The 27895-nt window shown below is 42.9% G+C and overlaps 1 long non-coding RNA gene across 1 annotated transcript in view; it reads right to left on the reverse strand.

Annotated features, from left to right (window-relative positions):
* LOC141725338 (uncharacterized) overlaps positions 1-24527 on the reverse strand; it is a 37563-nt gene extending 13036 nt beyond the window's left edge. Inside the window, exons 1-2 of the long non-coding RNA XR_012577202.1 lie at positions 24028-24527; positions 5728-5867 (exon numbers count right to left, since the gene is read on the reverse strand). This is a non-coding gene — a long non-coding RNA (uncharacterized LOC141725338). The remainder of the gene's footprint in view (positions 1-5727; positions 5868-24027) is intronic.
* Between the last annotated feature and the right edge of the window lie 3368 nt (positions 24528-27895).

Below are 27895 nucleotides of genomic sequence, written 5' to 3' on the forward strand. Positions count from 1 at the left end.
GTAATTAAATAAACCTTCAACATCAAAATTACATACATCAAACAGGACCAATCTGTTTTTATTTAATTGGGACCAGCCTTTCCCAAAGACAAGGGCTGGTAGGTAATTCTGTTTGTTTACTCAAAGTCCAGTTGTATTCCATTGGTATTAACTATTTATTTAATTTTTCTGTGCATAAATGATGGGACATACTAGCACAAAACAGTGACGCTTAAAAGCACTAACCTATGGTTTTCATGGAGAGCAAAAATACTAACATTATCATACAATGTAGGAAATAGAGAGGAAATGGCCTTTTCAATTCTCCAAAGCATGCAATTTGACAATTCTCAGCAGTCTTATCTTGTGCAGAGATTAGAACTAGGCAACTAAATTAAAGCAGTGTAATCAATGAATGCATTCCTTTTTCCTGTCTGTGAAGAGGAGAGGGAGGCTGGGGTAACATCAGGCAGTCAGGTTAATGAATGCGCTCACAGGCCAGAATTACTAAATGAGTATTTGTGCACACACACATACACTGAGCTATTGATTACTCATAACCCTATTTGCAAAGAAAACTCCTCTGAATAGTTTGCGGTTCTGATTAGACTTTGGAACTGTGAGGCTGTCCGTAGGGAGTGCAATTAAAAATATCTGTACCAACCTAACTTACCAAGCTTATTGATTCAACTGCACCAGCATAAAATCTCTGGGCTGCAGGATATTGCATTGCATTACAGGTTAGAGCTTGTATCATTACACCAGGTTAGCTGAACACAGGCAACATTGTCCTACCTGTGATCTGCCTGAATGACCCAGCTCCAAGGGCGACTTGAGAGCCCAGCAAAAAACACCACAAGATTGGTCTCAGCTACCAAATCAAACATTCCAGTCAAAAACAATTTTCTAAATGTGCAAATATTACTCCAAAAATAAGGTGATAGGAAGCATATCTAGATCAGATACTCAGGGCTTAATGTTTTCTGTACTGCTTCAGGCTCCTTCAAGGTCAGAGTCTGAGGGATTTTCTCGTCAGGAAGCTGAGAGAAGCACACACAGCTGCCCCACCTCCAAGCACATTGTAAAGCAGGGATGTTAGAGGGTCACACTGCTCCAGAAGCAAAGGCAGTGCCCATCCCAAAAGTGCACACAGTAATCCAGATAGACAGCAAACAGATTTATTGTGATAGCTGAACCCTCTGATCTGGCTAGCCTGTGTGCTATCCCCTAGGGAGTGCAGATTATCTCCTGTCTAATCTCCTCTCCCCTTTCCCTAACCTGCAGACTGCTACCTGCAAACACACACTGTTTGGTCTAGCCTTAAACTGTTAGCTGTTTGCCTCAGGGCCCTACCTTCTATTTGCTCACAAAGCCCCTGGCACAGTTTGTCATGGCATAAAGAAGAGGAGAACCCATTTGATTTGCTCCTCCTTGACAGCTGCAGCTTCCTCAGGTTACCTCTTTGTTTGGGAATAATAGCGCTTTTCATACCTTGGACAAACACGGTCAATCCTCTTATAATGTTACCCCCATGTCTGCACATTCACCTCATCTGTTTGTCCTGGGATGCTTCCAGCTATTTTCAGTGTCTTTCTGTGGGCATTCAAAGGCAGGTCTTTGTCTCCTACAGCAAGATGCCTGGTGTAATGCTGAGCAGTGTCCAGCTGCACCGGTCTGGGAAGTGGCAGCTTTTGGGATTGCCAGAGAGAGCAGGGGGCAGGAGGAGTCACCATAAAATAACTGCAGGTCCCTTTCTCTCCTCCTAAGTGCCCCACTGCAGAAGATGGGAAACAAGCTGCTAAAAGAGCCACCCTTTCACTCCCTATTTTCAGGTCTTCTCCAAGGTAGCAGTTGGGTGAAGCCACCCAGATGACAAAAGGCAGCCTGCTGCATTCTCCATCAGTCCCTTGCTGCTCCCCACCACCCCAGCGCCCAGACCAGCTCCCCTGCTTTCCCCAAAAACTGGATTCTTGCTCTCCTCTGCAGGTAAAATCTGCTGGTTTGGGCTCCCCCACCACCACATCAGGCTTTTGAACAGGAATATGAAGCAGCTGAATTTGCTACCGGGCTGTGCATAGCTTCAATTCCCAAGTGCAAGTGCTGCCATTCCATTTGTAATAACGCCCAATGCATTACTAGAGGGAGCCACTACAGTAGCACTGAAAACTGAACAGTTTCTGTCCCCAGCACATTTGATGCACAAGAACAAAACCATCAGGAACTGTTTGGTCACACTCCAGTATTTCTTTTTCACTTTGCATTGCAGTTAAACATAGCTGAAAACCACTTTATCCTGATACAAGCTTTTCAGAACATTGCGGTAACATCAAGAGTTACTTGCTGGTATTTGCCAAGCCCTCAATTGCATTGCCATGCAGCCAGCTAGAAAAGAGTCCCACAGAAGGGTAATATTTGATGGTATAACTTTGTATAGCATAACAGAGAAAAAGAAACCACAGTGCTTTTCAAGTGAATTAATAGTGTTTTATAATGTTTTTTAAAATGGGGAAAAATAAATGCAGGAATAAAGTAAAAAAGGAAATCAAAAGCACACCACAGTGTGCAAACCTCCTCCATTCAGTCACTCCAAAGCAGCAAGAACAGCTCATATTTGTGTGAGTCGGAAAGTAAAGTCTGCCAAACCTTTTCCCAGGAAATTATTTCAGGGAACGCTACTGAATTCAGAATAGCAGCAGCGCTGTTATTTAACTTAAACACAGAGCTAATATTTCAGTTTGATTTTGCCCTTTGCATCTCAGACCCACCAAAAAGCAGCCATCCCTGCAAGGGGAAGGGGCAGTGCTTGACCACACACAAGAGAGCCCTGGGGGAACCTCTAGTTAATGATTCACAGGCAAATCTCTGCCTTTGGAAGAAAAGCTTTAAAATACCATTAGACCTTTACTAGAGCAGACAGTCTTTGATTAATAAGGTCTCATCCAAAAGAATGTTAGCTATTAGACCCGTTAATAACAGAGAACAAAGATAAAAGCACAAGTACACCTGAGGTGTGCCTCTGTGAGATCCTTAAGTGAGGGGAGAAAAACAATTGAGAGCTGTACAGCTGAGAGAGATACAAGACCTGCTCCTGCTCAGACTTGAAAACAACACTTATTCTCTGTAGCAGGAATAAGAATAGGCCACAAATCACCTTCATTGCTTCATGTATCCTTCTGAATGGGAAAGAAGGCAGGGAGAAACATGCAGATAACAAAATCATCTGCTGAGAGGTTGCATGAGGCTGGCTTTTAGTGCTGAGCTGCTCTATTGCTTTCTTTTTGCAGCAGGAGCTTCCCCAAATAAATTATGGTTCTGGACCTTTTAAACCTGAATTTATGGTTTAAAAGGCCCAGAGAACCTGAAAATGGTTCTTCAGCAACATTTGAGTGGGCTTCTCTGTTTGGGAGTAGAGTGCCCACAGTGATGACAGCCCAGTCACCTCCTGTCACTCTCTGTGCTTGAGGGGCACATGGTGGGGCACAGGGAGCCCTGCTCAGCCACCCTCTGACAGGGCAGCTGGTCACTACTGCTCAAGCTCAACCTAGCGCTCTCTTCCAGCCTTGCCTCAAGGCTATACCATCACTCACTTGCCTGTGGACCTGTTCTTGCACGAGTATTTTATTGTAACTCTTCCCCAATGCAGCCTGATGGGAGAAGCGGGCAGGGGGGTTGCCTTTAGAGATGATGCTTCACTAGACTTGACTAGAAACAGCACCAGACAAAAAAGCATTAAGAAAACCCAAATTTCAAAAAAGCAAAATATACAAAGACAGAATAAGAAGGTATTGACTGGAAACTTAAAATCAGACCTCATTTTCTGATATTCACAGCAAAAGAGTGAATTTACTTTTTTTCCTCCTTTTGAAGCTGGCAAGTGTCTCCCAGCTCTATAGTGAAGACATGAAGGTGAGGAAAAAACACAACAGGGATTAGTGTTTTTTTGCTTTCCTGTGATGCTCCAAGGTAGGACTTTTCTTATGCTTACTGTACGTGAAGCATTATTTTAAAAAACAAGTTGGGAAATTTCCAACAAAATCACCACAATTTACAGATAGAAATCAGCAGATCTGTTTCATCGGACCCTTAGGAATATTTGCCTGAAGGGTTTCCTATCAAATTATGGCAGATGCATAACAACATTACTAAAAATGTAGTATCTGTTACTAATGCATTTAATGTATATAATATTATGTACATAATATTATACTGTATCTATTATCAGACAACTGTCTTACTGCAGTGCCTTGTATCACCCCTTTTTTCTCCATATAGACCCAGCAAGTAAAGCATGCAAAACCCATATTAACCTCTTTTTAAAGTTCCTCATTGCAGAAGATCTGAGATCAGAAGGAGCACTGTGAAGCCAATGAGAAATTCTGTCTAATCAAAATCAGAGTGCTCTTCTTATCTTCTTGATGGATAATTTCTCCACAGCGCTGTCGCCATCTCCTTTCAGGAGAAAAGAGGATTTTTTCACTCAGGTGAACCTCAAAGCAAATCTTGTCCTGGTCCTCTTTCCCTCTCCAGGCATGCAGTGGGCTCAATGGCCCACAGGGTCCTCATGTTTCTACATGCAGGTGGTTTCTTTGAGTTTCCAGACAAATACACACTAAATTAAAGAGAGAGGAGCTGCAGGCCATCCAAATGACAATGCTTCTGTGAGTGCTGAGGAGAACATCAAGGGGCTCAGAGGACCCAACCCAGCAGTGCTCTCTGCCTGTGAAGGATAATGATGGGGAAGAAGAAAGGGCCAAAGTGCTTTCAAGATTACTTGTTCCCAGAGAAGAATGGCAGACAATGAATTTAGAAGGAAAAAGTGAATATTAGTTAACAAGAGCAGAAATGATGTTCAAAAATCCTGATATTTTTACACATATTTCAAATTTTAGAAAAAAACCTGTAACATTAAAACTTGAAAATCATTATAGGCAGCTGGGAGAGATCAGAGATGTGGACAATCGGGCCTGGAGGTCACCAGCAAACAGCACACAGAAGAAATTCAAGCCTACTTCTGAACCCTGCCAGGATACAGACCATGTTTCCCTGTGCTGGCATGGCTGCTGTTTTCCAGGGACAGGATCCGAGCTGGTTGCTGCTCTCATTTCCTCAGTAGTTATTTTCTTGGAACTCAGCATAGTACTTCTTTCTTTTTTTTCCTCCCCAGTAGAAAAACATGTGATGTTATTTAATGTGGCATGCCAGCTTTCCCATCATTTTAATTTCTTTCAAGGAGAAGCACCCCACACGGAAATACACAATACTACACAATAGTGTGTCAAAAGGTCTGAGAGAAGAGCAGGGAACTCTTTCAGAGTGTGTCTAAGAGGGTGACATGTAATTCAGGTTTTTTCTTCATTTTCTTTTATTTCCCCTTCTTTTCAAGGCTTCCAGTCAAGTGACATTTTGTTTGATATTCACATCATTTCCCAATTACAGTTCTTCTAAAATTCCTGTGAACAGCTGAATAACTCCTGGTGTGGCTTTGTTACAGCTCATTTCACTGCATTAGCTTCCACTGCCTCTCCTCTTCAGAGGCTGAACCTGGAGATGTGGTTCAAATCTCCCCCTCGCATCGCTCCCTCTCCACTTTCACTTTCACTGAAGCACGTCTCTCTCATCTCGAGTTCCATTTCACAACATTTCTATTATGACCTGATTTAGTGTAATTCCCCCAGTGCATGGTAGCTAAAAGAAAGGTTAAAAGGCATCCCAGTGGTATAATTGCCCCGGCAGCTCAGCACTACTTACCTGAGGCATTCCTGGGCAGGCAGGGAACTCATGGATGAGAAGGATCAAGAGCTGTAGCAGGACTCTTATGTTCAAGACTCTCCAGCACACTTTCACAGTTGAAGGAAAGCAGCGCATTCAGGGTAGGATATTCAGAAGCACTAAAATAAAGGAGCAATCCACTTTTTACGCCTTTGAAAAGATGGATGCTTGTTGAACCTCTCTCCTGCAAATATTTGTATTCACTGGCAACTCCACAGATATAGCACAGCCTGTTGAATGCCTCTGACAGGGCTCTCTCAGCTTACACAGGCAGGAATTTTTTCTCCAGACACAGCAGTATAAAGTCAGGCCTAAATGCATAGAGCAATCCTGGCCTTGCAGACCAAGTGTTTAGCAATCTGGTTTCTCTGATTTCCCTCTCCCCATATTAAAATAGCTGTGCAAAAGCAGAGTGGAAAATGACATGCTCAGGGAGAAGATCGTGGTCGCCAGTGAGTTCACTTGCACATGTAATATGGATTCTGGCGGTAACCAGCCTCAAATCTGAGGGATTTTTCTGCTGCACATGTGCTACATGCTGATCACTCAAACCTAGGGCTAAACCAAGGTTCTTTTGCTCTGGGTAGATGCAAAGGAGAAAATTCTAACCAAATATTCTCAAGAGGTAAAAACACAAAAAGGTTTTTTTTAATGGCAAATGATAGAAAATTAATGAACATTGGTAAAAAAGTAAATACAAAATAAAATCATTTATCACAGCATAGACTTAGTCCATTGAACACAGAAAACCTTTAAAGCCATTTGATGCTCCGTTCCATTAGAAGAGGGTTAAAAGAAGAAAGGGAGAAAACCAGAAAGACAGGAAAGATGTAAAAAACCAGACACATAGCTACCAGCTCCTGGGTTGCAGCAATGTGAAACTCCAGGATGAAAGTAGGGTAAAAGAACAATGTGCTTGCCTTGTGGTCAGGCTTCCTAAAGCCTTGGCCTATCCTGGGCTTTCTTTCCAGGAGGGATTTCTTGTCTTTCAGCCTCTTGGGGACTGAGGTGGGTGACACTGGTGCTGCCTCCAGTGTGCCATGACCGACAGACACTGTGGGGCTGGGGGGTCTGGGGCAGGGCACCACCTCATCAGAGCAAGGCCTGATCCACCTTCTGCCACTCATTCCAAGCCCCCAAGATGTCTCAAAACAGATCAATCTCTTTTTCCAGTCTCTGACAACATGCAGGTCTCTTTTGCACGCTGTGACACAATGGACACTAAGTGGGGCTGGAGGGGAGCTTCCCAAAATACATGAGGTTTATTTAAAATGGCTTATATAGCCATTATAGCCTGGAAAGAGACTGAGGAAACACTTCAGTGCAACTACCAATGTGTGCACTTTGGGGATTTATTTTTTCCTGGAGAGGTTGCAGGTAGAACTTAAGCTGCTGCTGGGGCTCAGTAGAAAAAGCACCAGGATGGGGAATCAGGGGCCTTCCACTGGTATCTCAGCTGTGCTGCTGATGTTATGCAATTAAGAGTATTGCAATGACCCTGTGCAAGGAAAATCCTGCCTCCACAGGCTGGTCTCAGCACTGAAGTAACATCATTTTTTTCACCCTTCCTTTCCTCCCTTCTTATGCCTAGGGAGCAAATTCCTCCTCTACCCAGAACCCATTCCCAGCTCACACCTGTACTGAGAGGTTGAGATGTCCTTCCTTCCCCAGCCTAGAAGCCAAGCAAAGATTATCTTAAGGTCACCTTTTCAGCAAGAGGCATATTTCTGAGAACATTCCTGACCACAGAGTACTCACCATGCTCTGCTTCTGCTGCGCTGAGCCAAGAGTCTATAGATTTCCTGCTCTTAAAATACATTAACGTAATAAAAGTCAGAATTACACAGCCTGGTGTTTGTGATTTACAGTTCTGGGCCAAACACAACAAGTAAGAAATAAGAACATCCTGTGGCAACTCAAACAATCCAGGACTCTTACGCAGGAAGGTGAACTTTTTACCTGCAGTGAGCTATCGTGTCCATTACAGCCAAAACAAAAGTGACACAGAAACATCTGCAATACTTTTCCTCTGGTTTTCAAGTGAGTAGATCAACATTGCTGATGACTGGCCTTGGCAGCTGTCCTGTCTAATTACCAGCTGCACTCCGACATTATCATCTAATATTAATACCACTGGAAACCCTTGTTACATTCAGTTTATCATGATGTCATGTCTGGCTTCTTGTCTGTCTTCTCCAAGTCTGCATGGTTAACCTAGAGCCATATCCCTCCCTGCTTCCAGACTGAGTGGGCATTCTCAGACTCTCTTTGTTGAAGATGGTTTTTAGGAAAAACATCACAGGACAAGGAAATCACTGAGTTAGACCTTCAGTGTTTGCTCTACAACCAGCTTTAATCTGTCCAGAACCTTTTTTTTTTCATATCTCCATCAGTAGTTAGTCTTTGTGCATGATCATAACCCCAGTGACCAACTAATGAGGCTGAATTTTAATTTTAAAATGTGCTCTGACCTGAAGAAAAGTGCTATTCCTGGCACTGACTGAAAAACCTCTGTGAAGGGCAGCACTTCAGCACTGTACCTGTAGCACCCAAGAGCAGTAACCCTGAGACAAGACCTTTGCCTCTCAAACCTACATATCAATAGCAGAGACATGGTTTTCTGACAGCTTCAACAAGCAGAAAGGGAGAATGGTCATTTAAAATGCATTTAAATGAATTACCTTAATGGCATGTCTGAAGGGAGACCAAGGACCAGCCCAATTCAGGAGAAAACTCAGGCTGAGTATGCTCTGTAATGTGTTTGAGGCTCTACAACAACACCAGGAAAATATGCATTGGAGCTCTAGCTCAGGGTCTGCAACGTAGGTTCTGAATGCCACATTGAAAGCACAGAAAATCAAGGTATTGTATTGATCTCCAGGGTAAATTTGTGGCAAACAGTAAGAGTTTGTTTTTTCTTGCTAGCACACTTCATCAGCCCGACACCCAGAGGAGCACATCTGCAGGGATGGCGTGGGGGGACCCAGATCTCCCCTTTGCAGCAGAGATGTTTGGCTGCCTCTTAGCACCACCTTCTAGGAAATGGGTCCCGTTTCCACAAAGATGGATATAAACTGGACATTTTCCCTAAGCTATTCAGCTTGCTGTTGTTACCTATGAGCTGCTTTTTTCCCCCTCTTGCCAGACCCCAGGGGAGGTGAGCCCCAATTCCTTCAGCCTTGCCATCCCAGTCCCCTTCATCCTGCTGGCACCAGTGGCTGTGGCACTGCTTCAGAAACCAGGTGCTGCCAGGGGGTACAAACTGCATGACCCCACTCTGTATAAAAGGGTCACATTAGTCACAAAAAGTGCTTCCAGGAAGGCTAATGAAAGAAAATGGACCCAGGCACTGATGCTCTGCATACTAAGTGTCTCTTACTGCAAGGATCTTCTCTGCTCTTCAATTAAGTAATATTCGAAGGAAGCATTGGTCACGAACCTTTTCCACTACCATCCTTAATAGCTGGTAAAACAGTTACTTTGACCCCTTGATGATGCTGCAAGACCACAAAAGCAGTGGGAGAGGGAATGCTCTCATCAGGCCCAGTAAGTCAGACAGGACTGCACACGTGAGGTAGAACTTTTCTCACAGACGTCTGCTTTGAGGCCCTTAGCTCCCACCCACCCCAGCTGAACTCTGGTACCTCATCATATTCACCTGCCAGAAACCCAGCAGTGGTTTTACTAAAGAGAACCCAACTTGGGAGCCAAAATTATGATCATGTCACTAATATATACAGATGTCCTCTTCACAGGAGGGCAAACTCAGGTCCTGAGCCATCACACACAAATTTAGGCACAAGTCTAATATGAATGCGAAAAATTTCCTTTTAGCATATCATTGAACACAACAGTAAATCTGAATCTGAATTTCATTATCCCAGCCTTAAAAGAGAATAAATAATAAGTGAACATTGAATGGTTCTATACTGAGGATCCTTCAAAAATCACATATAGAGTTACTCTATCTGGAATATACATATGCATATGTGCAATGTCTAGCTCATCATCAACAGGAAGACCTTTTCCAACTCTTCTGCTTCTGCAAGTTTTGCCTTTTTTTACTACTATTTTGTTTTCCTTTTTGTCTTCAGTGCAAACGGCAAGGAATAGGGCAATTACATTTTTGAGTATTTACACTGTTTTGGTTGGAGTTTTTAAAGTGGATTAAGGAGTATCAGAATATACATGCCACAAGCAAGGAACAGCTGAGCACTAGGGCTAAACATGATGAAAGGGCATGTATGCATCTGGATGTGCTTCCTCTGTTTTTTGCTTCCACAGTGTCCATAATAGAAACAATATAGGGCAAGAGAATGATAGAGAGCAAAGAGGGAAAGACAAAAGAGAAATTGCTTGATATAGAACCTCACATTTCAGTTTGTCTTAGAAAACATAATAATGCTTCAGAAAACAAAAGGTAGAGGGTTTCCATAGCATTAAACCCTATTTGCTGAAGAGTGGTGCCTAGACAAAAAAAATCTCTGCCTCATAGCAAAAGAGAACCAAAACATGAAGCTGGTAGAGTCTGGGAAATTTATACAGCCAAGGAAGGGTGTCAGATGTGTAAAATTCCAATGGACTTAAATAGACACAAGTCTACTGTGTCTCCAGGCGGTGCCTGGGAGCTTCAGCAGGTCCCCACCTGTGCAACAGGGCAATCCAGGTTCCTGCCATCATTCTCACCATGGCTGGTGATCTGCTATGCATCTGTGAGAGGATATCAAAATGTCTTTAACATGATCACCTGCTGAAGTAACTTCAGGAGTTAAAAAAAAAAATAAAATTTGCTTCCAATGAGGTATGATTTTCTTTAAGCTTCTGAGTTCAGGAGAGCAGCTGTAGTGCAAGGTGGGGATGATTGATTATTTTCTTGCAGAGCAGGTAAGAGCCCTAAACCTCCCTGGAATTACTTTAGACCCTCACTGGTGTTTCCCATTAATTTCATTCAAGCAGATTTTTTTTTCAGGTGATTGTTATTATTGCTTCTGGGTATATTTTCTCAGGGCTGGCAAATCTAGACCTTTGTGAGAAAACTTGCAAAACCAAAGCACTCACTCCCAGCTGGTTGCTTGCTCCCTTGGGATGCACATGTACTCCTCCTGTCAAGAAGGCCATTCTCAGCCCACCTGCAAAGAGGAATTGTTATTTTCTCACTTGAATGTTGAAGTGACACCAGGTGAGACAACAAACCGTGCCAGATGGAGAGGTCAAGACAGCCCAGTCTCATTTACAAGACTCCAAACCCCATCCGTTTTTTGTCTCTTTCAGCGTATGGGCCCCAGCTGCGAATAATTTGTTAGTGACAGAAGATACCACCAGTGAGAAGGGGACAAGACACCAGGTGGGATCAGTCATTTCACCCCTGCCCAAGCCCAGGTGACTCTGACCAAGACCAAGGTGGTCCCAGCACGTCTCAGGTGGAGAGGGAGAGTAGATTCAGATTCCTTGTGAGATTTGGGGCTCTCGCTGATCCCCTTCCCCCAAACCAGCAGGGTGAAGGCAGCATCTCTGCCCCCACCCCAGCACTGCAGGTGTCTCTCCTGCTGCTGTGCAGACCAGCAGTCCCTCATACCAGCCCAAGAGATGAAACACCAAATGAGATCATAAAAAGCAGCAGTGTGTGTGGAGCACAGCTAAAGGTCACTGCTGCATGTGAATTCACTTTTAAAAAATAATTAATTGAACAACAGCCTGACATTTACCCTGCAAAGGGGTTTTCAAAGTTTGCTTGCTGAACCCTGATGTTCACAGGCTGCAATGTTTACTGTTGGGGGAGCAGAGGATCATTGTTATTCTACAGCAAATAAAATAAAATGGATCAAATTCAGCTCAGAATAAAAGAGGGGGGGAAAACCCTACAGGCAAAACTTGCATTGGATTCACTCGGCTTTGCTCTTTCTCCCTGCTTTGTTTTGTGGGATTGGTGAATACCATTAAAGCTGAACAAACATTTCCAATGCAAAAGGTAATTTCCACTGCACAGAACATCTTTCCTCAGGGCTGAAGTTTCATACACACCTTTTCCTACCTCTGAAATATTTGTATTAATGCTATTTGGAGGAATGAGAGTCTGAATAATGACCAGGAAGGGGGTTCTTTTAGGATATAGAGGAAGGAGAAATAACAGAAAGGAAATTGTGTCCTCCTTACATTTTTTTTAATTGATAGCTCAGTTTCAGTGTCTCATCCCCCTGTTTCACAGATGGGCTGGGTGGCATGATCAGCATCAGCTGTGAGGGGCCAACAGCCTAAAACCATTCATTTTATGTGCTTGCCTTCTGTGTGTCCATGTGTCATCAATTTGCTTCTGACTACATATGCCCTTAAAGTCCTGGAAGGATCAGGCCACAGACTCACCCCTGATGACATTGTACCCAGTGGCTGTTCACCCAAAAACCCGTCTTACACAATGTTCAATAAGCATTTTTTCTCACAGGGAAACTAAAATGTGAATTTTAATTGTAGCCTTGGAGTAGACTCTACTTCATTTTCAAAGCACCTGAAATTTGAATGGAGAGCATCCCATCCTCTAAAGAGCTTTTTGTCTATTAAAAAAAGATTACCAAGTTTTTTCTTCAGTCTCACAGCAACTTCGTTTTTCACTAACCTCTGGTGTGAACCATTGTGTAATGCTGTTTGGAAACCCAGGTACAACCTCCTCCTGGGCCCCACTTACCGACACACTTAATGACACCACCACCACCAGGAGGCTGCACTGGTCGGGCTGCCCTTAAAGCAGCTGTGCTGCTTCCCACAGGCTGTGTTTATATCTACCTGTCCAGAGCTGTATGCCTTACTATGATCTCTGTTTTCTTGCCCCTGCTGGCAGTCGGACTTACTGCCCTGTGCTTCCTCAGTTGCCCTCGAAAGCTTCATTTAGAAGGGGAGTTTGCAACTGGGGATTTCAACATGCCTCTAAAGAAATGAGCTCTTTATGTGCTGTGATACTAGGTTTAGGCAATGCAAATCTGAGTTTGGTGTCTGAATGTTCTTCTATCCACAGGCAAGCCTGTGATTCTCAGCATTGCAGCAACTGCAAACAAAAGCTTGATTCTTCTTTACATATCACAAGTCTTGCCTAATCACCTGCTCTTTATGAAGACACAATTTAAAGTAAATCTCATACACTAGCACATTGTAGCACCTGACATTAGAATACGTAGAGACGGCACGTACACATCTCCATAATCCCCTAACACTGGTCTACAATATCAACCAAACATTTTGCTTTAAAAAGTAAATGTTTTCTGACATATTTGCAATAGCTGGATTTTGTTTGATTTGTCCCAATCACAACCAGCTTTCTGAGGACTCATTAATACACACAGCATCACACTGCAGACTGTGTGCAATGCAGAGATACAGAAGCCAGACTTTTAGCTCTGCTGTTGTACAGACTCAGGGAAAGTAAGGAAGCTGGCTGCTGTGCCAGGGTGGTCCCTGCAGTCACATGAGACCAGCTGGGTAATTTACCTCATTAGTTCACTGTTAGCTCTGAAATTAATGGTGCAGCCATAACAGCCTGAGCTTAAGAAGTTAAGGTAGATTTGCAGATTTACTGCAAGTGCATTTAGGTCAATTATTTTAAAAATTATTTTAATTTCCAGAAGGTACATTATAAAGCCAGTTAATCTTAGGGCTGGCAGCTACATGTGGCTTGGGACCTCTCGTACTTCTTGGCTCTGGATCCCAGCTCTCCCTACCTACTGGGCAGGGCTGTCTATGCTTGACCTCTGTGACAAACACAGGTGTGCTGCCCAACCATCAGTGTTTCTCCAGCACAGCTGATGCACAGACTCTACTGGCATGTTTGTCAACACCCAGAACTAACATTTTGCAATTCCTTTATCTGCACACTTCACTGTCAGTTTCTCCTGTTTACAGACTCTGATCCACATGCCATTCTGAACTTTATCAGCTCAGGAGAGCTGAGCAGGCAGAAAGGTGGCAGGTCAGATTTGGTGTCAAGGAAAACAAGGAAATACACCTAAAGGAAAATAGCTTACCTGTGCCTACAGGATGTGAAGTTTGGAAAAGGCAGATACAACTGAGAAAAGAGATCTTAGGGAGATCATTGACAGCTCTTAGGTTCCAAAAAATAGAGATTGTGAGAGACTGGGACTCTTCAACTTGCAAAGTGAAAAGCTGGGGGATATCATAACAGTGCAATATCCATATCATGACATAATTTGACAGCTGGTGGCCCTGCTGACTGCCAAACCATTGCTCACCAAATCCCATACTGCAGGAACTACATGACACTCAAGGGAACTGTCTGGAAAATATCTTTAAAAGCTGAAAGATTATTCCTTACACAGAAGGTAGTGAGCTTCTGTGACTTGCTGCCACAGGAGATTGTGGATATCAATAGTATCAGCCAGCTGAAAAAGTAATTAAACAAATTCAAGACAATATATGAGTGATTTCTGAAAGGACTGGGCAAAGCTGTGAAGCTGTGTTATGCATAATTTTATGATGGAGATTTTGGATAATGGAGAACTACAAAGAGCATGGACCAATACCAGGGGAAAGGCTTACATAATCTCCTTAAACATTCCCTCCTGTTACCATTAAACTCTGTGAGTTTTGCTGTCATCTTCAGATGAGGCCACTATGCCCCACAATCAGCACAAATTCCCACACATCATGAATGCAGCGTGTTGGTAACGCAGCAGCTGAAGGCTGTGATGGATTAAAATCTGCTTGGTAAGGAGGTTCACTCTCTGGCCTCAAAGACTGCAGAGAACTTCTACAATTTTGACTGGATAATCTAATTCCATCATACATGGCATGGTGGAGTTGAACTCATGAGAAAAATCTGAATGCAAACTTTACCACATGCTGCTTGCCAAAAGGAATACAAGGAATATGCTGTTAACACTGCACAGAACATTTCATCCTAATTGAATGATGTGGACCCACACTTATTTCTGTCAACATCCTAAAAATACAGCATCTTGACCTTCACATTTTAGGACAGAGACAAGAAAAATAACACATCATTTGGGAAAGACCCATCAACAGACTGGGATTCAATTCACTGGGCCATATCAAGGTTTAACTGAGCTTTTAGTTTTCTTGATTTAGAGAATTGTTTGGGAGAGCAGGACAGAGACACTCTCTAGAACAATGTTCCCTCTTACAAGTATCTGTAAAATATTTCCTAAGCTCCCTGCTTTTATATCAGATATTTTAAAACAGCAGGAAGTGCAGGCTACAATAAAAACCCCTGCATATTCAACTCTTCCAGCAAAATGCCAAAACAACACAGTAACTTGTTCATCTGGTTTACATTGAGTCTGTATGAACAGAATGAACAGAACTGAAGGGAAAGGCTATTTGCAGGGTTTTATTAAATCTCTCCTATGCCAGTTCTCAGTTGGAAAGGTGATTTTAGTCACAGTAAAGAACTCAAGCCATGCCCTGTATGTCAGCTGATAACGTCAAATAGAACAATGAGGGAAACAGTGACCCTTGCAAGTACTGGAAGGCAGCAGTCCCAGGCTGCTGATGGGAAAAGGAATGTCTGGCACTAAGAAGACACTAACACTGCTGGTAAAAACCTCCAAGAGCTTCTTGGTAACTCCACACCTAAGGATCATGCTACATTACGCTCTGCTCACTAATGCATCTCATTCTCAGACACCTGGCAGGCAGCTCAGGCTTCTATAATTCACATAGGTAAGCTGGAAATTAGTGGCTTTGGTTTTGCTATCCCAGAGACTGTGAAGGTTGCAGAAATTTTCTAGGTGTAATTTATGTATGCCAACCTACAATTTGCTACCAACATATATCAGTAAGGAATTTTGAGGAGAGGCTGGCAAGAAAGCACACAAGCATTAAATCTCAAGAGTCAGAGCTAGAATTACCCACATCATCCATTTACAAAGCCTGTTACTCATTGCAACACAAGTAACCACTTTTGTGATTCTGATAAATTGACTGCTGTGTCCCAGTTCATGTCTTGCACCTCTAGGTCTGTTTAGATTCCTATAGATTGACTTTAGTACAGAGAGTCAGAGATAGCAGCAGTGACTCCTCAGCCATCTGAAATAGTAATCACAGGCACTGCCTACACAAAATTGTATTGATACTTAGTTCCAGAAGCACTAACCTTTCACCAAGACAAGGACGCCTTTTACTCCATATGAACTTGTGACTTTTGGGAGGTGGGGGGTGTGGAGGTGGGAGGAGGAGACATAAAAACAGCAAAAAAACCCCACAAACAAACAAATAACAAACCAACCAACCCCCACTGAGTCTGTTTGTTTCACTCCAACAATAACTTTTTTCATAGGTTAATGATTACCTAAAACCCACTGCACCTCCTCACCACAATGATGCATTTATGTGGGAGCAATATCATCACTTCCCTTTGAGGAGTTACACAAACTCCCATCTACTCAGCAGCCAAGATACTTTCTGAGGAATTTCTTAGGAGGTGAATGAAAGAACAGGTCAAAACAGGCTGGTGCCCAGTGCCATCCTAGATAAACCCTGGAAAATACTTACCTAGAAACCTAGATAGAAAGGATCTGTTAATATCATCACAGCTTCTTGATGTGGTTGTGCACTGCAACATCCTGACAGCTCATTTGCTCTTTCAGAGCTTCAGCAGCAGTGAGGCTGAGCCACAACTTTCTGCTCCTTTGATCCACGGATTTTGTTGGGGGTGAGGGGTGGAGGTGAAAGAGTGTGAATTGCTAAATTAAGAAAGAGAATTACATTTGTGATAACAGACATTTTCCATCCCCAAGCCAAGGGTATTTTCACCATTTTACTTCCTTAAAGAGATTAACTCTGATTAACAACTACTTTTAGAAGCCTCTGTTGTAATGCCAGCTCCTCCCAGATTTTTTTGGATATTCCTCTCCACTTCATCTACAAAAATATGAGTCATGTCTGGTGCCTGCTTCTAACCTTTGCTCCTTTCTGGATGAGAGAAGAGATCCCATATGCCCTTCACACACAAGTCAACACTGCTCCTGATCTCTGGAGTTTTTTTGTTTTGGTTTGTTTTTTAACAACAGCTACTCAGTAGAATGCAGATATGAAGGATGCACAGTGTGTCACTACTTCTCCGTGATCTCCTGTGCTCTGCCACCACCCACAACTTCTGGAGAAATGGGTTTGCTCCACACTAAGTTACGGACTACTTCAACCAAAAAAAAAAAAAAAAAAAAAAAGACAAGAAAAAGAGAAAAAAAGCCTCTATGGACTAATTCCACCTATATATGACAACAGTCAATTTTACGTCATCCATAAACATGAGTGCAATATTGGCTGCTGCAGAAATCTGTGTGATACATGGATATTATGTTAGTCTCAGTGTGCTGCACACACTGCTGCTGTGCTGCTCACACTGGTTTAGAAGAAACTTAAAATCTGGCTGGTTTAAACAAAACTGAACTAAAAGTATGGCACTATACCTGTTCCTAAGATGTCTGCCTTTTTTTTCCTATTCCTACACATACTTTTTCCCAGTTTGCTAAGCTTCCTCTTGCCTTCTGAAGGACTTGTGCTAATTCTTGGCAGATTATATGAACATGCACTTCCAGCCAAGTGAAGGAACACCCAGGCAGGGTGAAGAACTTGCAAAGTGCAGATTAAGGCCTGAGAGAGCAGAACATCAAGTAAAATGGACAAAGAAATTACTATTTTTGGTTTTTCACCTCTAACTTATGTTGCCAGCATTCAAAGAACAAAAATCAGATTCATGGAGATTGTTTGGGGAGGAGGAAAGGAGAGAAAATGTGGGGCCTGCACAATAGCTAAACAGAAATGTGGACTGATGAGCACAGACATCCATCCATCCATCCATCCATCCATCCATCCATCCATCCATCCATCCATCCATCCATCCATCCATCCCTGCACAAAGCAGACAATTTGAGACAGCCATTTGAGACAACCATCTGCTTCACCTGCTGACAGGTTCTGACTTCTACATCCAGACCTTACATTGTTAGAGGCAATATAATCCAATCTATGCTTCCATAATACACCTGCACTTTCAAAAAAAAGGCTATTTCTGAATGTTGTTATTATTCAAACCCCTTTCCATCTCTGGAGACTTTCATCCAATGTGAAACCAGAGCTGATTTTCAGCTGAGTTCCTTCTCTTCATGTGAGGCCAATATGCCTTATTTAGTCCAAAGCAGCTCTACCTCTAGGTTTAGACACCTGATTTCATTAAGACTTCTGAAAGCTTTTAGTTAAGGATCTTTCCCCTTCACAAATCCCTGCAATCACACAGTAGTGAAGACACCAGGTGATTTCCTCATTTTGATTTTGTCCCCAGTGGGTTTCAGTATCTGCTCCTTGAGCTGGAAGTCTCTGCTGAGCCCTGGCAGCAATGCCCAGGTCAGAGCAGGGTGGTGTGAGACACATGCACTCACTCTGGCACACAACCAGAAGGAAATGCAGCTCCAGGGCTTCGGGGCACAGCAAGGAGGGCAGCACCACACAGGCCCAATGCCTCCCTCCAGGAGACAGTGTCTCTTCAGGGGATGTGCTACTGATGTCATCTGTGGAATCTCATCCAACTGGGATTCCTGCTTCAGGTGCATTTGCAGAGGGCTTTGGCCATAAACCATGGCAAGCAGGATACTGAGGGGAGGGGACACCTGACCAGCCCACAGTGGGAACAGTGGGGTCATGGGAATCAGCAGTATGCTAATAGAACCTATATCCTATCCCATATGTGGTCAATTTTCCAGTTCTTGTTTTCCTTTGGTCAGGACCTTTTTCTCACAAGGTCATGCTCTGAGTTTACGTTTGTGACTGGACCTTGTGCCTCCATACCTGTCTGTGTTTGCCCCACCCAAGGGGTCTTTGGAATCCAGCCTCTGTACCCTGCACCACATTTGTTATTTTTTTTATTAAAGCTTTTAATTTTCCAGGCTAGATCCATCACTCCCATTTCTCATTTATCAGCCAGCTCCTCCTGGCTAAGCCAAAGCAGGGGGATCACTGTGGCCTTCCAAGCCCCTAATCAGCCAAGAAGGGCAGCAAAGGGAAGATGTGATTTCAGTTCAAACCAGCAAACATCTGATTTTTTAAATGTGCAGAAAAAGAGAACAAACACTGGGAAGCTAATGTCAAAACAAACCTGATTTAAGCCAGGATTTTGCTTTTCTGTTTTTTTAAAGAAGCATTTGTAATCCAGAAGTTATAACACCACTCCTGACTCCCCATATTTTCTACAGAAATAGAGAAAACAAAAAACATTCTCAGGCCCAAGACAAGCAAAGTGTTAAACCTGTTGGCCATCCCTCTGCCCTCACTTCGGGGCACTCCCAGTTCCTGACCATTATACCCCACCAACAAATCAGCTGCAAATGCCAGAGTGTGGAGGAGCCGAGCAAGGCAGAAAGAAGGGAAATGGAGCACAGAGGTGCCTTGAAAACCTTTGCTGACAGAACTACCTAGACAGATTGCCAAGAGACCATATTTATCCCTTGGTAAGGCAGCTCCTTTGCTGTAAGTTGCACACAACCTCAAGTGAAGCTCAGGGTACACAAACAGGGCTGCAATGCTGCAAATAAGTCTGTTCATCTAGAGAGTCCTTTATTGTTGCTAGTTCCCAGAGAGCCCAAGAGGCTCCTTCCTCTTTTTTCCCCCCTCAGTCAATATGCAAAATACAGGAGCATCTTTCCTCTCCAAAGAATGATAATCATTCACAGCTCCCCACTGATATCACACTGTCCTAACCCAAACTTTGAGAAATGAAGTTCCTGCCTTGTATTCCTCAGGTATGATAACCCAAAATTTATAAATCTCTTATCTTGAAAAAAACCGTATCTGCCTGGACAGACAAAAAACCCCTATCAAGTTTGGTGGATAAAGACGCTCCTAGAGGAAAAGGTCCGTGATGGGTGAGTTTCAGCTGCTGCCTTGGTGCCCAGCTGGACCCTGCAGCACCCAGTGTGGGTCACAGCTGGGCCAACAGGCCACAGAGGACAGCTGCCTCTCCAAAACAATGCACCTTGCTTTGCCAAGCACATGAAATGTCACTGCTAAACTCCACAGATGAACCAAATACACACAGAGCGCTGATTAACAGCCAATTAGCAAAGTAAATGACAAAGAGATTTCGCTCAATCTGCTTCTATGCCTATGTGTGCAGCAGCAACTGAACATGAAGGTGCCCATTTAATGACATCAACACACACAAGTGGACTAACAAAGACTGCACCTCAACACGTCCATACACAGCAGTTTGCCTGCTTGGATATACCTCATTTTGTGGCCCATTTGTCAATAACCTGAAAAATACCTTCACCTACCTGCAAACAATTTTCATCAATAAGTATGGACAGTGACTTAATTGTCTTTTTGTAGCTGCAAAATATCATCCACAGACCATAACCCCTCTGCAAAATACCCTACCAAAAATACCATATAGACACATATTAATATACTGTGACTGTTTTACATGTATTTAAGCATATTTAATATGCACACAGAGGCTTCTACTTAAAAAGGGTCCTACGGCTATTTTCTGCTGCAACTACTTGTTACACTTTATTGCACACAAAAATGGTTTTGGTGCTTGCAAAATAAATTCTGTTCCCACCACATTCCTCTCAAAGAGCAACAGCTGAATCCATGCACATACAGTGGCCAGAAGGCAGGGGTGAGGCCACAAGCAGGTGGTTTGGCTGCTAGAGGCTTGATTTGAGCAAGGCAGAAATGCATTTCCAGCCATTTGTGTGCCCTGGGACCAGCTCACCAGGCACCAAAGCCGTGTGTCCAAGCCTTTTCTGCCCTGTGCAGTTCTCAAACATCAGGCCCCCCTAAGAAGAACTGATGGAAAGGATAGGTTGGGGTTACACACACCTGGAAGACTGAAGGAGTTGAATGTTATGGTATTGAGCACATGGAGACCCACTGGAATGGAAATATTTAAGCAGCAAATGAGGTGAAAACTCGCCAGCAGCAATGAGGAGGAGCTCAGTCGTTTGGCAAAGTGATGCACATGGTACCTTAGCTACTGCCAGATGAGGCAGGCAGAGGAAGGCAATAAGAAGGGTCTGGGATGACATGAGAAAACAATGCAGCTTTGAGTTTGTGATAGATCCAGGCTCTTGACCAGCCTCTCTGACACTGCCAGTGCCTGAAAAGAAATCAGACTGCAGTGGGAGCCCAAAGCAGCAGCCCTAGGGGAGACCTGTACTTATCCCTGGATAAATCAATTTAGTTTCTGAGGATTGCACACAACCTGGAGCACAGGTCTGGTGCTGCAGTCAGGACCATCTGTCTCCAAAATCCTGCAGCAGGAAGCCATGCTGAGCTTAAAACCAGTCAAGTAAGGTGTGCTCCTCTCCACAGGTCAAGACAATATTACTACATAGAGGGGAAAAGAAAAAAAAATAAGAGGCATGCAATGGATTGCTTCATTTTTGGCAAACACACAGTGGACAGAAATGATCATCTCAAGCCCTGCTAGCTAAGGGGAATTGACAATCTGTCCACAGCCTGCTGCAAAGCACTCTAAAAAGCAAATGAGATTATTAACTTTCAACTGGACACCATCACACAGTTACAAGTCAGTTGCCAGAAACAACAGTATTGAATGGAAAAAGAAGTTCCAAGCTCTGAAAATTTGTCAGGGAGTTGGGGTTTATTGTGAAGAGTCTGTCCTGTAATAGGAGAAGGGAAACTTGATGCTGATGATTGAACCACCATCAATATTAATGAAGAAGAGAATACTTGTACCAGTGCTCAGGAAACACAGAGCCTTACCTTTACAGGATAAAGGATGGGAATGCCTTCTCATTGCAGCAGCATGGAAGAAAAAATTCAACTCTTTAAATATATAAACTCTGAAGATCTGGTTATGACACTACAAAATTACATCTTACAAAGCTTCACCTTCCAAACACTTTCCTTCTAGAATGTGTTCCTCCAATTTCCTTCATTTGGGTAAAGTATAAGGAAGCACAAAGAAGCACAAAAAAGCCAGCACAAACACAAACCAAGGCAAGTTTCATAACATGGGAACTGTATTAAATAATGAAGAAGCAACTGATAATGGATGTTAGGCTAAAGTGTGTTTGAGACAGATCTAAATTTAGAACTGATCTACAATATATCAGATTTCTGGTAAAAAAGTTGTTTGAATGTCAAAAGGGTGGCTGTGATGCTGAAAACTGGTATCCGAGCAGTTGGCTTTTTATGGATATGTAAGAGACAGATACATCTTCATAGCAAGCTCTATCAAAACTTTTGGTTCTAGGTCCCACCTCCACTTTCTGCAACACAAGCCTACATCCTCTGGGGACACCAGGGGCTTCAGACAGCAGTCATCCCACCAGCTTCCCACTCAGAGAAGTGTGCATTGGGAGATAACAGCCACCCTCAGTTCCAGGGCAGGAGGATGCCAAGAGAGGATGAGGACAGAACTCCTGCTCCCCCAAAAGCCTCTGGGAACAACCAGAGCAGATTTAAAACGTGCCTTGAGAGTTCTACAATAAACAGATACGGCTGTTTCAGTTGCAAGCCCAGGCAGCCACCTGAAGCAACTTGCAAATTATGTGAACACCAATAGTAAAACCAAGTGCAATCTTGGGAGCTCATGCTGTATTGCAGCAGCCTGCAAAATTTGGTTTAGCTGGGAAAAGATAGATGTGTTGTGGAGACCGCCTCTCTCAGGAGCCTACTACCCAGCCTTCAAAGCCCCAAGATAACAATTTTGTTTACACTTCACCTTCATATTGTGCAATGTTTTCTTCCTTGTGAGAAAAGACAGGAGATTATTAAAAGGGCAAGGAGGGAGAAAAGAGCTGGCTAATACATCCTGCCTACTCAGAGGCAGCACTGACACACTCCCTTGCCAAACCCCTCATGCAAAACCATTTGCAGTGTGATGGAAACATTGCCTGACAGGGAGCAAACTGCTGGTATCAGCACAATGCAGATAAATGAAGGAAAAGTCCACTGGAAGTGCTGCTTAAACAGAGGAACAATAACGCAAGTTTATTTGGTAGCTGTGGGTCAGGCTTTCACTGAAGTTAGCTATACTGTGGGTGGCTTCTGAGAATGAAATACCCCAAATACTACTGTAATCTCCCTTTTTTTCTTTTTTGACAGAACTAGATGTATCAAAAAATAACAGGAACACATCAAAATAAGAACACAGCTATTGCACTCTGGATTATTTCCATACAAACTTGAATTTCAAACAGATGATGACCATAGTGTGACATGAACAAGAGTAAAAAATGCTGAGTAATGGTCTCTGAAATGTAATTATTTAAACAGCCTACTTTAACCACAGCTAAGACACTAAATCCACATGTCCACAGTTAAGAAAGTGGAAGCAGAAAGAAGAGACACTTGTGCTACTTGCATGGCCCTGAATGCACTCGAGGCTGATGGCACAGCCACATGCTCAGCACCTTCCCCCTCACTTTTCTGTTTTGAACTCTGCTGTGATCCAAACTCAGCTCAGGAACTTCCTTCAAATGCCTGATCTCAGTTTAAAAAAAGTCAAACTTGTCATCTGAAAGTTTCTCAATCTTAAGTCTTCTGCACATGGCACAGTTGCAGAGGATGACATTTATAGCCCAGAGAAGCTTTTCTGTGCACCAGGAAACGAGTCCTGTTGTGTCATAGTAGAAAACCACAGTCCTTTTCAGAGGTTTTTCTTTAACCCTCACTTACAGGTTCAGAGTAGCACTGTTATTTCTAAGTTAAAAGCAGGCCACGATATTTTACTCAAATTGTCTCCTCTCTCCTTTCAGCATTCTCAGTTTATTGGAAATAACTGAAAACTTACTTGCCTACTTCAGCTGAGTGATATTAAAGTTCAAGTCAATTCTAGGCTCATTTTTAAAGCACAGTAAGCTATAAGCACAGAAAAAATTCCTAAGAACCAGCATTATTTTCACACTTAAAAACAGGGTGAAAATGACATAAGATTCCACAAATTTCTTATTTGGTTTTAAAACAAACAAGACTGAGAGTTAAAACACAATACTTTGTATTAGTGCTATGTGCACAATACTATATAGCTAAGCTGAAAACCAAAGAAGCAGATTAGTATTTGTTTTAAGTGCAAAGAGAGAAGAAAAGGAAAAGAAAAGGAAAGAAAAGGGAAAAGGAAAGGAAGGGAAGGTTCTGGGAAGGTTCTGGGAAGGGAAGGGAAGGGAAGGGAAGGGAAGGGAAGGGAAGGGAAGGGAAGGGAAGGAAAAAGGAAAGGAAAGGAAAGGAAGGGAAAGGAAAGGAGAAAGGAAAAAGAAAAATCACCACAGCTACTTTCCATTTACTTACCCAGTCAAGCGCAGGAGAGATCATTTATCAGCAGTGCAAATTAAAACCTGAAGCCACCTCTGCTCTTTAAATTTGGGCACATGGTGTCTATCAAAGCAAAATCTACAAATGAAATAAAAATCATGCATAACTGTACTAAAAAATTTAACTATTGTGCACTGAATCAAAATGTAGTGGCATGGCAGGCTGGGTTTACATGGGCAGCTGCAAATATTTCAGTGACAGCTAGAAAGCCTTTTGATATAAGCATGCAAGATTTGCTTTCTCATTCTTTGTATTCCTCAGCTTTTGGAAAGGCCCCAAAGCAGACTGCTTTGGATAGGTGTAATTCCATGCTTCCCCCTGCATTTTAAGCCAGCTATGACAAAGTTTGACAGGACTGCTGATTATTACTGCTAACCCTACAAGTTCCTAAAAGATGACAGAATTTACAGCACTATTAGGCCCAGAAAAGAAGTTTCCATTTCTTCCATATGATTTAGCAGCTGCTTGTGGCCTTGCACAGTTGTACTCATGGTAACTGATGCTTCTGGCTTTTAGAAGAAATAGAGTGCCAAAAAGTGGTCCAATACAAACACTTCAATTCTGTATAAAACAATTGTTTAATGGTTTTCTCTAAGACCTAATCCCTTGCTGCTACACAAAAGATTTTGCTTGCAGTGCCCAGAAGTTTTCTGAAAGGTTTTCATTACACTGAGTGGGAAAATAAAAGACTGAACATCTTGGGAGAAACTCAAAATTCAGCTCCAGAGTGAGGAAGTTGCTGTAGAAAGAGTTTTGCCTGGTCAGTGTTCCCTGATTTTAAGTCAGATTTTCATAGGTACTTCTAGCTTGACAAAAGCCTTGCTGATCTCTCCAGATTCCTGGTACCGTTCATAGCACAAAACCAAAGAAGCAGCAGTTGGGATTTTTGTTTTCACACCTTTAAAACATTGTCAAAACACAATGTGGAATTCACGTGCCATGTGGAACCAATCCTGGTACCAAACAACCTTGCCTTTGCCATGGCTTTCAGCTGCCACTTTGCAAAGGCTTGTGCCTTACAGGTAGGCGCAACAACAAAATCCATTCATGCCATGAGCAGTCGAGTGATCTGTGATCTGAGGCAATGTGTGTCACCTGGGGAGGGTGGCAAGGAGGGCAGGAGCTGAGTGGGCGCTGGCAGCCACGGCAGCCCATGCTTTGGCTGTGCCTGCCACTGTGATTCACTCAGAGAGGAAGCCAAGTGAGGCCATGGGTGTCGATCATCAGGGCTCAGACTGCAGACAGAAAACGCTTTTGCAACAGGAAGGAAAAGCAGAGAGGCAATAAAGTCAGTGAGATGGTGTAGGGAAGCTTCTGAAATGTGGTGCAGTCTTTTGTACCTGGTTTGAGGTCAGAAAGAGAAGGTGGGTGGTTGCTGTAGTTTGGTGAGGGAAAAGGCTCATGAAGTGACTGTAACAGTGAACTGGCAGGAGGCATGACTGCAAGAAAAATTATAACCCAGGAAAGCACAGAGCAACCCAAGAGCAGCAAGACCCCACACCCACCCTTCTCATGCTCTGCTCCAACATTACACCTGGGATGTAACCACAGAGTTACATTTTTACAAGGGAGAAGGGGAAAAACAAAGTGAAAATATATGGTGCAGTGTTAACAGAATGAGAATAGACCCCCTCCACAAGGCAGAAGTGAGCTCATTTAGCTGTCATCATCAAAATATTTTGCCAATTCTTTTGCAAAATTGTGTGTTATGTATTCTTCCTTTAGGGTAAAGATTTCAAAATACTCAGCCATCTCAACACCCGAAGTGTCAGTGTAGTTTTGGGTTTTTTTCTCTAAAAAATTGCTTTATGTATTTTTTTTTTCTTGTGAACTAGATACTCATGCTGACAGCTGCAGAATCCTGACTAGCAGGACTTTCCATGTGATTCACCAGAGACATGTAAGTCTAAACACATTATCTTAAGACTTTCTGCTTCCCCATACCTGCACCCTCCCTTTTCATGAAAAGGGAATCTAAAAACATCCTTTGAATGTTAAGCATGGCTTCCTTTTCTTTAAAAATAACCCTGTTCTACACATGCACAGGAAAAGGGACAGGAAGATGAGCACAATCTTTTCAATGGGATGAGAAGGATGGCATTTATGGGCTATCCCTTTTGTGAATGAAAACTGAACAGGGCATGGAGCAACTGCACTATTGTGTCTCACTGTTGTGCCCTGTCACCAAAATTCCACTCCTGGAATTGGTGCTGCTTTGACCCTTAGAAATGCACTGCCCCAGCCTCAGCATGCCTACATCTTTCAGGATATTCAGAAATCCTTCCTGTGAAGCAGACACAAGTGATGCCATGCAAGTGACAAGGAGTCAGGATGAGAAAATCTTCAGAGGGAGCCTCTTCAGTTCACAATGTTTCATGTTCGTTTCCAGTTGTCATCACATTTTAATGGCCCTCTTATCTTGTTTCTCAATAACCTGTCTCTGTGTCTGCCACAAAACTGGAGAGTCCAGGTCTCTGGGCTGTGCTGTGCAGCCCAAAGCAAAAGCTCCTTATGCATCTGCATATACCAGACATATAGAACATGTCACTGAGCTGGTAGTTCCTCACAGTGGTGACAGGCATTAGTAGCCTGTCTGTAAGAAGCACATGAGCTTGAGCCCAGTCACTTGTTTCAGAGAAAGCATTGTAAAATAATGGCTTAAGTTTGGCTCAAACTTGTGAAGACATCTTTTTTTTCCACTAGGTATCAGACACACTTTTTGACTCTCCTAACTTTAAGAAAAATAATTTGTTTTTTCCTAGGACTCAGCTATATGTATCTATTGTAAGTTACTTAAACCAACAGAATGACTCCTGGGAAAGCACAGCTTGCCCCTGTGCTGACCCAAAACATTTCTCATTTGCAGCGGTTGCAGAGACAGCAAAAACTGGTTAAGAAGATACAGCAACTTGGACTTTATAAGAGAAAATTCCTGCTTTCAATAAGTAGGGAAGCACTGGACATTAGTCTTTCAGGAAATCAGAGAAGGAATTGTTCATTGAGGGTTTTTTTTTTTACTATCCCCATAACTGCCAAAACTTGAACATAGTATTGCAACTAGCAGGGCTGCCACTTTTCTGTGTTGTTTTTTCCTTCCATTTTTATGTGCCAGCAAGCAATATCACATTTACCTCATTACCTTTTAACCTGAACACCACCAGGTAGAATGTGAGCTTCTACTTATACTATCCTTGATCATATGCAGCTGAATTAAATCTGACTTAGCAAATTAACATTCCTAGTCCAGGCACATCCTAAAAAAGTCAAGCTGAACTTCCCAGTCATCAAGGTACATCCACAGGATGCAGGAACAATCACTTCATTAGCCTTTTGCAACAGCTTAGCTTTCAATAAGCTTCATGCTCTGAATAATCAAGACAGTCAGAAGTCAAAGCTCACTTCATCAGTTAAAAAAAAAACATACAAAAGTTTGCATACAGTGAGATTACCTCTAACTGGGTTTCTTCAGGCCGCAGTTTGCATCTTGGTTGCACAAATACCAAATTCTTTATTTCTAGTATCCATGGTGGGAAATGTAACTCTTCCTCTCCTCATATTCAGTGAGGATGCCTAGAACCATCTAAGTTCTTTTCTTAGCCACAAATTGTAAGGATTCTCACAGAATGGGCAAGGAGAGAGGAAAATGATCAAAGACATGTGGATTAATTCCACTTGTGGGTTTTAAACTGCTGTATTTTCAAAAGAAATAAGTATGGAAGCACCTATGGTGCTAATGTGAAGTGCCCAGCACATCGATAGCTGCTTGCCAGGGGTCTCTTCTCACAAACACCTCACTGACATGTCAGCCCTAGGTGACATCACGTGCTTCAGAAAGGGCAGGAAG

This window comes from Zonotrichia albicollis, chromosome 1 (genome assembly GCF_047830755.1).
Source record: "Zonotrichia albicollis isolate bZonAlb1 chromosome 1, bZonAlb1.hap1, whole genome shotgun sequence".
In the NCBI taxonomy this organism is placed as follows: domain Eukaryota; kingdom Metazoa; phylum Chordata; class Aves; order Passeriformes; family Passerellidae; genus Zonotrichia; species Zonotrichia albicollis.